Source organism: Pleurodeles waltl, chromosome 1_2, assembly GCF_031143425.1.
Source record: "Pleurodeles waltl isolate 20211129_DDA chromosome 1_2, aPleWal1.hap1.20221129, whole genome shotgun sequence".
In the NCBI taxonomy this organism is placed as follows: Eukaryota; Metazoa; Chordata; class Amphibia; order Caudata; family Salamandridae; genus Pleurodeles; species Pleurodeles waltl.
The window spans coordinates 893199929-893213064 of NC_090437.1; positions in this window are offsets into that span (position 1 = coordinate 893199929).

The following is a 13136-nucleotide window of genomic DNA, read 5'->3' on the forward strand; positions in this document are numbered from 1 at the left end:
GTGTGGGTAGGCCTAGCGCCCGTGACAGGAAATGCCCCAAAACGCAACGTGGACACATCACATTTTTTTAAAGAAAACAGAGGTGTTTTTTGCAAAGTGCCTACCTGTAGATTTTGGCCTCTAGCTCAGCCGGCACCTAGGGAAACCTACCAAACCTGTGCATTTTTGAAAACTAGAGACCTAGGGGAATCCAAGATGGGGTGACTTGTGGGGCTCTGTCCAGGTTCTGTTACCCAGAATCCTTTGCAAACCTCAAACTTTGGCTAAAAAAACACATTTTCCTCACATTTTGGTGACAGAAAGTTCTGGAATCAGAGGGGAGCCACGACTTTTCTTCGACCCAGCGTACCCACAAGTCTCCTGATAAAAATGATACCTCACTTGTGTGGGTAGGACTAACGCCCGCGACAGGAAATGCCCCAAAACGCAACGTGGAGACATCACATTTTTAAAAAGAAAACAGGTGTTTTTTGCAAAGTGCCTACCTGTAGATTTTGGCCTCTAGCTCAGCCGGCACCTAGGGAAACCTACCAAACCTGTGCATTTTTTAAAACTAGAGACCTAGGGGAATCCAAGATAGGGTGACTTGTAGGGCTCTGACCAGGTTCTGTTACCCAGAATCCTTTGCAAAGCTCAAAATTTGGCTAACAAAACACATTTTCCTCACATTTTGGTGACAGGAAGTTCTGGAATCAGAGAGGAGCCACAAATTTCCTTCCACCCAGCGTACCCCCAAGTCTCCCGATAAAAATTATACCTCACTTGTGTGGGTTGGCCTAGCGCCCGCGACAGGAAATGCCCCAAAACGCAACGTGGACACATCACATGTTTTTTAAAGAAAACAGAGGTGTTTTTTGCAAAGTGCCTACCTGTAGATTTTGGCCTCTAGCTCAGCCGGCACCTAGGGAAACCTACCAAACCTGTGCATTTTTGAAAACTAGAGACCTAGGGGAATCCAAGATGGGGTGACTTGTGGGGCACTGACGGTTCTGTTACCCAGAATCCTTTGCAAACCTCAAAATTTGGCTAAAAAAACACATTTTCCTCACATTTTGGTGAGAGAAAGTTCCAGAATCAGAGAGGAGACACAAATTTCCTTCTACCCAGCGTACCCCCAAGTCTCCCGATAAAAATGATACCTCACTTGTTTGGGTAGGCCTAGCGCCCGCAACAGGAAATGCCCCAAAACGCAACGTGGACACATCACATTTTTTTAAAGAAAACAGAGGTGTTTTTTGCAAAGTGCCTACCTGTAGATTTTGGCCTCTAGCTCAGCCGGCACCTAGGGAAATCTACCAAACCTGTGCATTTTTTAAAACTAGAGACCTAGGGGAATCCAAGATGGAGTGACTTGTGGGGCTCTGACCAGGTTCTGTTACCCAGAATACTTTGCAAACCTCAAAATTTGGCTAAAACAACACATTTTCCTCACATTTTGGAGACAGAAAGTTCTGGAATCAGAGAGGAGCCACGACTTTTCTTCCACCCAGCTTACCCACAAGTCTCCTGATAAAAATGATACCTCACTTGTGTGGGTAGGACTAGCGCCCGCAACAGGAAATGCCCCAAAACGAAACGTGGACACTTCACATTTTTTTAAAGTAAATAGAGGTGTTTTTTTCAAAGTGCCTACCTGTAGATTTTGGCCTCTAGCTCAGCCGGCACCTAGGGAAACCTACCAAACCTGTGCATTTTTAAAAACTAGAGACCTAGGGGAATCCAAGATGGGGTGACTTGTGGGGCTCTGTCCAGGTTCTGTTACCCAGAATCCTTTGCAAACCTCAATAATTGGCTAAAAAAACACATTTTCCTCACATTTTGGTGACAGAAAGTTCTGGAATCAGAGAGGAGCCACGACTTTTCTTCCACCCAGCGTACCCACAAGTCTCCTGATAAAAATGATACCTCACTTGTGTGGGTAAGCCTAGCGCCCGTGACAGGAAATGCCCCAAAACGCAACGTGGACACATCACATTTTTTTCAAGAAAACAGAGGTGTTTTTTGCAAAGTGCCTACCTGTGGATTTTGGCCTCTAGCTCAGCCGGCACCTAGGGAAACCTACCAAAACTGTGCATTTTTAAAAACTAGAGACCTAGGGGAATCCAAGATGGGGTGACTTGTGGGGCTCTGACCAGGTTCTGTTACCCAGAATCCTTTGCAAACCTCAAAATTTGGCTAACAAAACACATTTTCCTCACATTTTGGTGACAGGAAGTTCTGGAATCAGAGAGGAACCACAAATTTCCTTCCACCCAGCGTACCCCCAAGTCTCCCGATAAAAATTATACCTCACTTGTGTGGGTTGGCCTAGCGCCCGCGACAGGAAATGCCCCAAAATGCAACGTGGACACATCACATGTTTTTTAAAGAAAACAGAGGTGTTTTTTGCAAAGTGCCTACCTGTAGATTTTGGCCTCTAGCTCAGCCGGCACCTAGGGAAACCTACCAAACCTGTGCATTTTTGAAAACTAGAGACCTAGGGGAATCCAAGATGGGGTGACTTGTGGGGCACTGACCAGGTTCTGTTACCCAGAATCCTTTGCAAACCTCAAAATTTGGCTAAAAAAACACATTTTCCTCACATTTTGGTGAGAGAAAGTTCCAGAATCAGAGAGGAGACACGACTTTTCTTCCACCCAGCTTACCCACAAGTCTCCTGATAAAAATGATACCTCACTTGTGTGAGTAGGACTAGCGCCCGCAACAGGAAATGCCCCAAAACGCAACGTGGACACATCACATTTTTTTAAAGAAAACAGAGGTGTTTTTTGCAAAGTGCCTACCTGTAGATTTTGGCCTCTAGCTCAGCTGGCACCTAAGGAAACCTACCAAACCTGTGCATTTTTTTAAACTAGAGACCTAGGGGAATCCGAGATGGGGTGACTTGTGGGGCTCTGACCAGGTTCTGTTACCCAGAATCCTTTGCAAACCTCAATAATTGGCTAAAAAAACACATTTTCCTCACATTTTGGTGACAGAAAGTTCTGGAATCAGAGAGGAGCCACGACTTTTCTTCCACCCAGCGTACCCACAAGTCTCCTGATAAAAATGATACCTCACTTGTGTGGGTAAGCCTAGAGCCCGTGACAGGAAATGCCCCAAAACGCAACGTGGACACATCACATTTTTTTCAAGAAAACAGAGGTGTTTTTTGCAAAGTGCCTACCTGTGGATTTTGGCCTCTAGCTCAGCCGGCACCTAGGGAAACCTACCAAAACTGTGCATTTTTAAAAACTAGAGACCTAGGGGAATCCAAGATGGGGTGACTTGTGGGGCTTTGACCAGGTTCTGTTACCCAGAATCCTTTGCAAACCTCAAAATTTGGCTAACAAAACACATTTTCCTCACATTTTGGTGACAGGAAGTTCTGGAATCAGAGAGGAGCCACAAATTTCCTTCCACCCAGCGTACCCCCAAGTCTCCCGATAAAAATTATACCTCACTTGTGTGGGTTGGCCTAGCGCCCGCGACAGGAAATGCCCCAAAATGCAACGTGGACACATCACATGTTTTTTAAAGAAAACAGAGGTGTTTTTTGCAAAGTGCCTACCTGTAGATTTTGGCCTCTAGCTCAGCCGGCACCTAGGGAAACCTACCAAACCTGTGCATTTTTGAAAACTAGAGACCTAGGGGAATCCAAGATGGGGTGACTTGTGGGGCACTGACCAGGTTCTGTTACCCAGAATCCTTTGCAAACCTCAAAATTTGGCTAAAAAAACACATTTTCCTCACATTTTGGTGAGAGAAAGTTCCAGAATCAGAGAGGAGACACAAATTTCCTTCTACCCAGCGTACCCCCAAGTCTCCCGATAAAAATGATACCTCACTTGTTTGGGTAGGCCTAGCGCCCGCGACAGGAAATGCCCCAAAACGCAACGTGGACACATCACATTTTTTTAAAGAAAACAGAGGTGTTTTTTGCAAAGTGCCTACCTGTAGATTTTGGCCTCTAGCTCAGCCGGCACCTAAGGAAACCTACCAAACCTGTGCATTTTTTTAAACTAGAGACCTAGGGGAATCCGAGATGGGGTGACTTGTGGGGCTCTGGCCAGGTTCTGTTACCCAGAATCCTTTGCAAACCTGAAAATTTGGCTAAAAAAACACATTTTCCTCACATTTTGGTGACAGAAAGTTCTGGAATCAGAGAGGAGCCACAAATTTCCTTCCACCCAGCGTTCCCCCAAGTCTCCCGATAAAAATTATACCTCACTTGTGTGGGTAGGCCTAGCGCCCGTGACAGGAAATGCCCCAAAACGCAACGTGGACACATCACATTTTTTGAAAGAAAACAGAGGTGTTTTTTGCAAAGTGCCTAACTGTAGATTTTGGCCTCTAGCTCAGCCGGCACCTAGGGAACCCTATCAAACCTGTGCATTTTTCAAAACTAGAGACCTAGGGGAATCCAAGATGGGGTGACTTGTGGGGCTCTGACCATGTTCTGTTACCCAGAATCCTATGCAATCCTCAAAATTTGGCTAAAAAAACAGATTTTCCTCACATTTTGGTGACAGAAAGTTCCGGAATCAGAGAAGAGCCACAAATTTTCTTCCACCCAGCGTACCCCCAAGTCTCCTGATAAAAATGATACCTCACTTGTGTGGGTAGGCCTAGCGCCCGTGACAGGAAATGCCCCAAAACGCAATGTGGACACATCACATTTTTTTAAAGAAAACAGGTGTTTTTTGCAAAAGTGCCTACCTGTAGATTTTCCCCTCTAGATCAGCCGGCACCTAGAGAAACCTACCAAACCTGTGCATTTTTTAAAACTAGAGACCTAGGGGAATCCAAGATGGGGTGACTTGTGGGGCTCTGACCAGGTTCTGTTACCCAGAATCCTTTGCAAACCTCAAAATTTGGCTACAAAAAACACATTTTCCTCACATTTTGGTGAGAGAAAGTTCCAGAATCAGAGAGGAGACACAAATTTCCTTCTACCCAGCGTACCCCCAAGTCTCCCGATAAAAATGATACCTCAGTTCTGTGGGTAAGCCTATCGCCCGTGACAGAAAATGCCCCAAAACGCAACGTGGACACATCACATGTTTTTTAAAGAAAACAGAGGTGTTTTTTGCAAAGTGCCTACCTGTAGATTTTCGCCTCTAGCTCAGCCGGCACCTAGGGAAGCCTACCAAACCTGTGCATTTTTTAAAACTAGAGACCTAGGGGAATCCAAGATGGGATGACTTGTGGGACTCTGACCAGGTTCTGTTACCCAGAATCCTTTGCAAACCTCAAACTTTGGCTAAAAAAACACTTTTTCCTCACATTTTGTTGACAGAAAGTTCTGGAACCAGAGAGGAGCCACAAATTTCCTTCCACCCAGCGTTCCCCCAAGTCTCCCGATAAAAATGATACCTCACTTGTGTGGGTAGGCCTAGCGCCCGTGACAGGAAATGCCCCCAAACGCAACGTGGACACATCACATTTTTTTAAAGAAAACAGAGGTGTTTTTTGCAAAGTGCCTACCTGTAGATTTTGGCCTCTAGCTCAGCCGGCACCTAGGGAAACCTACCAATCCTGTGCATTTTTGAAAACCAGAGACCTAGGAGAATCCAAGATGGGGTGACTTGTGGGGCTCTGACCAGGTTCTGTTACCCAGAATCCTTTGCAAACCTCAAAATGTGGCTAACAAAACACATTTTCCTCACATTTTGGTGACAGAAAGTTCCAGAATCAGAGAGGAGCCACAAATTTCCTTCCACCCAGCATTCCCCCAAGTCTCCGGATAAAAATGATACCTCACTTGTGTAGGTTAGCCTAGATCCCGCGACAGGAAATGCCCCAAAACGCAACGTGGACACATCACATTTTTTGAAAGAAAACAGAGGTGTTTTTTGCAAAGTGCCTACCTGTAGATTTTTGCCTCTAGCTCAGCCGGCACCTAGGGAAGCCTACCAAACCTGTGCATTTTTTAAAACTAGAGACCTAGGGGAATCCAAGATGGGATGACTTGTGGGACTCTGACCAGGTTCTGTTACCCAGAATCCTTTGCAAACCTCAAACTTTGGCTAAAAAAACACTTTTTCCTCAAATTTTGGTGACAGAACGTTCTGGAACCAGAGAGGAGCCACAAATTTCCTTCCACCCAGCGTTCCCCCAAGTCTCCCGATAAAAATGATACCTCACTTGTGTGGGTAGGCCTAGCGCCCGCGACTGGAAATGCCCCAAAACGCAACGTGGACACATCACATTTTTTTTAAGAAAACAGAGGTGTTTTTTGCAAAGTGCCTACCTGAGGATTTTGGCCTCTAGCTCAGCCGGCACCTAGGGAAAACTACCAAACCTGTGTATTTTTTAAAACTAGAGACCTAGGGGAATCCAAGATGGGGTGACTTGTGGGGCTCTGACCAGGTTCTGTTACCCAGAATCCTTTGCAAACCTCAAAATTTGGCTAAAAAAACACATTTTCCTCACATTTTGGTGACAGAAAGTTCTGGAATCAGAGAGGAGCCACGAATACCCTTCCACCCAGCGTCCCCCCAAGTCTCCCGATAATAATGATACCTCACTTGTGTGGGTAGGCCTAGCGCCCGCGACAGGAAATGCCCCAAAACGCAACGTGGACACATCACATTTTTTAAAAGTAAATAGAGGTGTTTTTTTCAAAGTGCCTACCTGTAGATTTTGGCCTCTAGCTCAGCCGGCACCTAGGGAAACCTACCAAACCTGTGCATTTTTAAAAACTAGAGACCTAGGGGAATCCAATATGGGGTGACTTGTGGGGCTCTGGCCAGGTTCTGTTGCCCAGAATCCTTTGCAAACCTCAAACATTGGCTAAAAAAACACTTTTTCCTCACATTTTGGTGACAAAAAGTTCTGGAATCAAAGAGGAGCCACGAATTTCCTTCCACCCAGCGTTCCCCAAAGTCTCTCAATAAAAATGATACCTCACTTGTGTGGGTAGGCCTAGCGCCCGTGACAGGAAATGCCCCAAAATGCAACGTGGACACATCACATTTTTTTAAAGAAAACAGAGGTGTTTTTTGCAAAGTGCCTACCTGTAGATTTTGGCCTATAGCTCAGCCGGCACCTAGGGAAACCTACCAAACCTGTGCATTTTTGAAAACTAGAGACCTAGGGGAATCCAAGATGGGGTGACTTGTGGGGCTCTGTCCAGGTTCTGTTACCCAGAATCCTTTGCAAACCTCAAACTTTGGCTAAAAAAACACATTTTCCTCACATTTTGGTGACAGAAAGTTCTGGAATCAGAGGGGAGCCACGACTTTTCTTCGACCCAGCGTACCCACAAGTCTCCTGATAAAAATGATACCTCACTTGTGTGGGTAGGACTAACGCCCGCGACAGGAAATGCCCCAAAACGCAACGTGGAGACATCACATTTTTTAAAAGAAAACAGAGGTGTTTTTTGCAAAGTGCCTACCTGTAAATTTTGGCCTCTAGCTCAGCCGGCACCTAGGGAAACCTACCAAACCTGTGCATTTTTAAAAACTAGAGACCGAGGGGAATCCAAGATGGGGTGACTTATGGGGCTCTGACCAGGTTCTGTTACCCAGAATCCTTTGCAAACCTCAAAATTTGGCTAAAAAAACACATTTTCCTCACATTTTGGTGACAGGAAGTTCTGGAATCAGAGAGGAGCCACAAATTTCCTTCCACCCAGCGTACCCCCAAGTCTCCTGATAAAAATTATACCTCACTTGTGTGGGTAGGCCTAGCGCCCGCGACAGGAAATGCCCCAAATCGCAACGTGGACACATCACATTTTTTTAAAGAAAACAGAGGTGTTTTTTGCAAAGTGCCTACCTGTAGATTTTGGCCTCTAGCTCAGCCGGCACCTAGGGAAACCTACCAAACCTGTGCATTTTTAAAAACTAGAGACCGAGGGGAATCCAAGATGGGGTGACTTGTGGGGCTCTGACCAGGTTCTGTTACCCAGAATCCTTTGCAAACCTCAAAATTTGGCTAAAAAAACACATTTTCCTCACATTTTGGTGACAGAAAGTTCTGGAATCAGAGAGGAGCCACAAATTTCCTTCCACCCAGCGTTCCCCCAACTCTTCTGATAAAAATGATACCTCACTTGTGTGGGTAAGCCTAGCGCCCGTGACAGAAAATGCCCCAAAACGCAACGTGGACACATCACATTTTTTGAAAGAAAACAGGTGTTTTTTGCAAAGTGCCTACCTGTAGATTTTGGCCTCTAGCTCAGCCGGCACCTAGGGAAACCTACCAAACCTGTGCATTTTTTAAAACTAGAGACCTAGGGGAATCCAAGATGGGGTGACTTGTGGGGCTCTGACCAGGTTCTGTTACCCAGAATCCTTTGCAAAGCTCAAAATTTGGCTTAAAAAACACATTTTCCTCACATTTTGGTGACAGAAAGTTCCAGAATCAGAGAGGAGCCACAAATTTCCTTATTCCCAGCGTACCCCCAAGTCTCCCAATAAAAATGATACCTCACTTGTGTGGGTAGGCCTAGCGCCCGCGACAGGAAATGCCCCAAAACGCAACGTGGACACATCACATTTTTTTAAAGAAAACAGAGGTGTTTTTTGCACAGTGCCTACCTGTAGATTTTGGCCTCTAGCTCAGCCGGCACCTAGGGAAACCTACCAAACCTGTGCATTTTTTAAACCTAGAGACCTAGGGGAATCCAAGATGGGGTGACTTGTGGGGCTCTGACCAGGTTCTGTTACCCAGAATCCTTTGCAAACCTCAAAATTTGGCTAACAAAACACATTTTCCTCACATTTTGGTGACAGGAAGTTCTGGAATCAGAGAGGAGCCACAAATTTCCTTCCACCCAGCGTACCCCCAAGTCTCCCGATAAAAATTATACCTCACTTGTGTGGGTTGGCCTAGCGCCCGCGACAGGAAATGCCCCAAAACGCAACGTGGACACATCACATGTTTTTTAAAGAAAACAGAGGTGTTTTTTGCAAAGTGCCTACCTGTAGATTTTGGCCTCTAGCTCAGCCGGCACCTAGGGAAACCTACCAAACCTGTGCATTTTTGAAAACTAGAGACCTAGGGGAATCCAAGATGGGGTGACTTGTGGGGAACTGACCAGGTTCTGTTACCCAGAATCCTTTGCAAACCTCAAAATTTGGCTAAAAAAACACATTTTCCTCACATTTTGGTGAGAGAAAGTTCCAGAATCAGAGAGGAGACACAAATTTCCTTCTACCCAGCGTACCCCCAAGTCTCCCGATAAAAATGATACCTCACTTGTTTGGGTAGGCCTAGCGCCCGCGACAGGAAATGCCCCAAAACGCAACGTGGACACATCACATTTTTTTAAAGAAAGCAGAGGTGTTTTTTGCAAAGTGCCTACCTGTAGATTTTGGCCTCTAGCTCAGCCGGCACCTAAGGAAACCTACCAAACCTGTGCATTTTTTTAAACTAGAGACCTAGGGGAATCCGAGATGGGGTGACTTGTGGGGCTCTGACCAGGTTCTGTTACCCAGAATCCTTTGCAAACCTCAAAATTTGGCTAACAAAACACATTTTCCTCACATTTTGGTGACAGGGAGTTCTGGAATCAGAGAGGAGCCACAAATTTCCTTCCACCCAGCGTACCCCCAAGTCTCCCGATAAAAATTATACCTCACTTGTGTGGGTAGGCCTAGCGCCTGCGACAGGAAATGCCCCAAAACGCAACGTGGACACATCACATTTTTTTAAAGAAAACAGAGGTGTTTTTTGCAAAGTGCCTACCTGTAGATTTTGGCCTCTAGCTCAGCCGGCACCTAGGGAAACCTACCAAACCTGTGCATTTTTTAAAACTAGAGACCTAGGGGAATCCAAGATGGGGTGACTTGTGGGGCTCTGACCAGGTTCTGTTACCCAGAATACTTTGCAAACCTCAAAATTTGGCTAAAACAACACATTTTCCTCACATTTTGGTGACAGAAAGTTCTGGAATCAGAGAGGAGCCACGACTTTTCTTCCACCCAGCTTACCCACAAGTCTGCTGATAAAAATGATACCTCACTTGTGTGGGTAGGACTAGCGCCCGCAACAGGAAATGCCCCAAAACGAAACGTGGACACATCACATTTTTTTAAAGTAAATAGAGGTGTTTTTTTCAAAGTGCCTACCTGTAGATTTTGGCCTCTAGCTCAGCCGGCACCTAGGGAAACCTACCAAACCTGTGCATTTTTAAAAACTAGAGACCTAGGGGAATCCAAGATGGGGTGACTTGTGGGACTCTGTCCAGGTTCTGTTACCCAGAATCCTTTGCAAACCTCAATAATTGGCTAAAAAAACACATTTTCCTCACATTTTGGTGACAGAAAGTTCTGGAATCAGAGAGGAGCCACGACTTTTCTTCCACCCAGCGTACCCACAAGTCTCCTGATAAAAATGATACCTCACTTGTGTGGGTAAGCCTAGCGCCCGTGACAGGAAATGCCCCAAAACGCAACGTGGACACATCACATTTTTTTCAAGAAAACAGAGGTGTTTTTTGCAAAGTGCCTACCTGTGGATTTTGGCCTCTAGCTCAGCCGGCACCTAGGGAAACCTACCAAAACTGTGCATTTTTGAAAACTAGAGACCTAGGGGAATCCAAGATGGGGTGACTTGTGGGGCTCTGACCAGGTTCTGTTACCCAGAATCCTTTGCAAACCTCAAAATTTGGCTAACAAAACACATTTTCCTCACATTTTGGTGACAGAAAGTTCTGGAATCAGAGAGGAGCCACAAATTTCCTTCCACCCAGCGTACCCCCAAGTCTCCCGATAAAAATGATACCTCACTTGTGTGGGTAAGCCTATCGCCCGTGAAAGAAAATGCCCCAAAACGCAACGTGGACACATCACATTTTTTTAAAGAAAACAGAGGTGTTTTTTGCAAAGTGCCTACCTGTAGATTTTGGCCTCTAGCTCAGCCGGCACCTAGGGAAACCTACCAAACCTGTGCATTTTTTTAAACTAGAGACCTAGGGGAATCCAAGATGGGGTGACTTGTGGGGCTCTGACCAGGTTCTGTTACCCAGAATCCTTTGCGAACCTCAAACTTTGGCTAAAAAAACACTTTTTCCTCACATTTTGGTGACAGAAAGTTCTGGAACCAGAGAGGAGCCACAAATTTCCTTCCACCCAGCGTTCCCCCAAGTCTCCCGATAAAAATGATACCTCACTTGTGTGGGTAGGCCTAGCGCCCGTGACAGGAAATGCCCCCAAACGCAACGTGGACACATCACATTTTTTTAAAGAAAACAGAGGTGTTTTTTGCAAAGTGCCTACCTGTAGATTTTTGCCTCTAGCTCAGCCGGCACCTAGGGAAGCCTACCAAACCTGGGCATTTTTTAAAACTAGAGACCTAGGGGAATCCAAGATGGGATGACTTGTGGGACTCTGACCAGGTTCTGTTACCCAGAATCCTTTGCAAACCTCAAACTTTGGCTAAAAAAACACTTTTTCCTCACATTTTGGTGACAGAACATTCTGGAACCAGAGAGGAGCCACAAATTTCCTTCCACCCAGCGTTCCCCCAAGTCTCCCGATAAAAATGATACCTCACTTGTGTGGGTAGGCCTAGCGCCCGCGACTGGAAATGCCCCAAAACGCAACGTGGACACATCACATTTTTTTAAAGAAAACAGAGGTGTTTTTTGCAAAGTGCCTACCTGAGGATTTTGACCTCTAGCTCAGCCGGCACCCAGGGAAAACTACCAAACCTGTGTATTTTTGAAAACTAGAGACCTAGGGGAATCCAAGATGGGGTGACTTGTGGGGCTCTGACCAGGTTCTGTTACCCAGAATCCTTTGCAAACCTCAAAATTTGGCTAAAAAACCACATTTTCCTCTCATTTTGGTGACAGAAAGTTCTGGAATCAGAGAGGAGCCACGAATACCCTTCCACCCAGCGTCCCCCCAAGTCTCCCGATAATAATGATACCTCACTTGTGTGGGTAGGCCTAGCGCCCGCGACAGGAAATGCCCCAAAACGCAACGTGGACACATCACATTTTTTTTAAGTAAATAGAGGTGTTTTATGCAAAGTGCCTACCTGTAGATTTTGACCTCTAGCTCAGCCGGCACCTAGGGACACCTACGAAACCTGTGCATTTTTTTAAACTAGAGACCTAGGGGAATCCAAGATGGGGTGACTTGTGGGGCTCTGACCAGGTTCTGTTACCCAGAATCCTTTGCAAACCTCAAAATTTGGCTAAAAAACCACATTTTCCTCACATTTTGGTGAAAGAAAGTTCTGGAATCAGACAGGAGCCACAAATTTCCTTCCTCCCAGCGTTCCCCCAAGTCTCCCGATAAAAATTATACCTCACTTGTGTGGGTAGGCCTAGCGCCCGTGACAGGAAATGCCCCAAAACGCAACGTGGACACATCACATTTTTTGAAAGAAAACAGAGGTGTTTTTTGCAAAGTGCCTAACTGTAGATTTTGGCCTCTAGCTCAGCCGGCACCTAGGGAACCCTATCAAACCTGTGCATTTTTCAAAACTAGAGACCTAGGGGAATCCAAGATGGGGTGACTTGTGGGGCTCTGACCAGGTTCTGTTACCCAGAATCCTTTGCAAACCTCCAAATTTGGCTAAAAAAACAGATTTTCCTCACATTTTGGTGAGAGAAAGTTCCAGAATCAGAGAGGAGACACAAATTTCCTTCTACCCAGCGTACCCCCAAGTCTCCCGATAAAAATGATACCTCAGTTCTGTGGGTAAGCCTATCGCCCGTGACAGAAAATGCCCCAAAACGCAACGTGGACACATCACATGTTTTTTAAAGAAAACAGAGGTGTTTTTTGCAAAGTGCCTACCTGTAGATTTTCGCCTCTAGCTCAGCCGGCACCTAGGGAAGCCTACCAAACCTGTGCATTTTTTAAAACTAGAGACCTAGGGGAATCCAAGATGGGATGACTTGTGGGACTCTGACCAGGTTCTGTTACCCAGAATCCTTTGCAAACCTCAAACTTTGGCTAAAAAAACACTTTTTCCTCACATTTTGGTGACAGAAAGTTCTGGAACCAGAGAGGAGCCACAAATTTCCTTCCACCCAGCGTTCCCCCAAGTCTCCCGATAAAAATGATACCTCACTTGTGTGGGTAGGCCTAGCGCCCGTGACAGGAAATGCCCCCAAACGCAACGTGGACACATCACATTTTTTTAAAGAAAACAGAGGTGTTTTTTGCAAAGTGCCTACCTGTAGATTT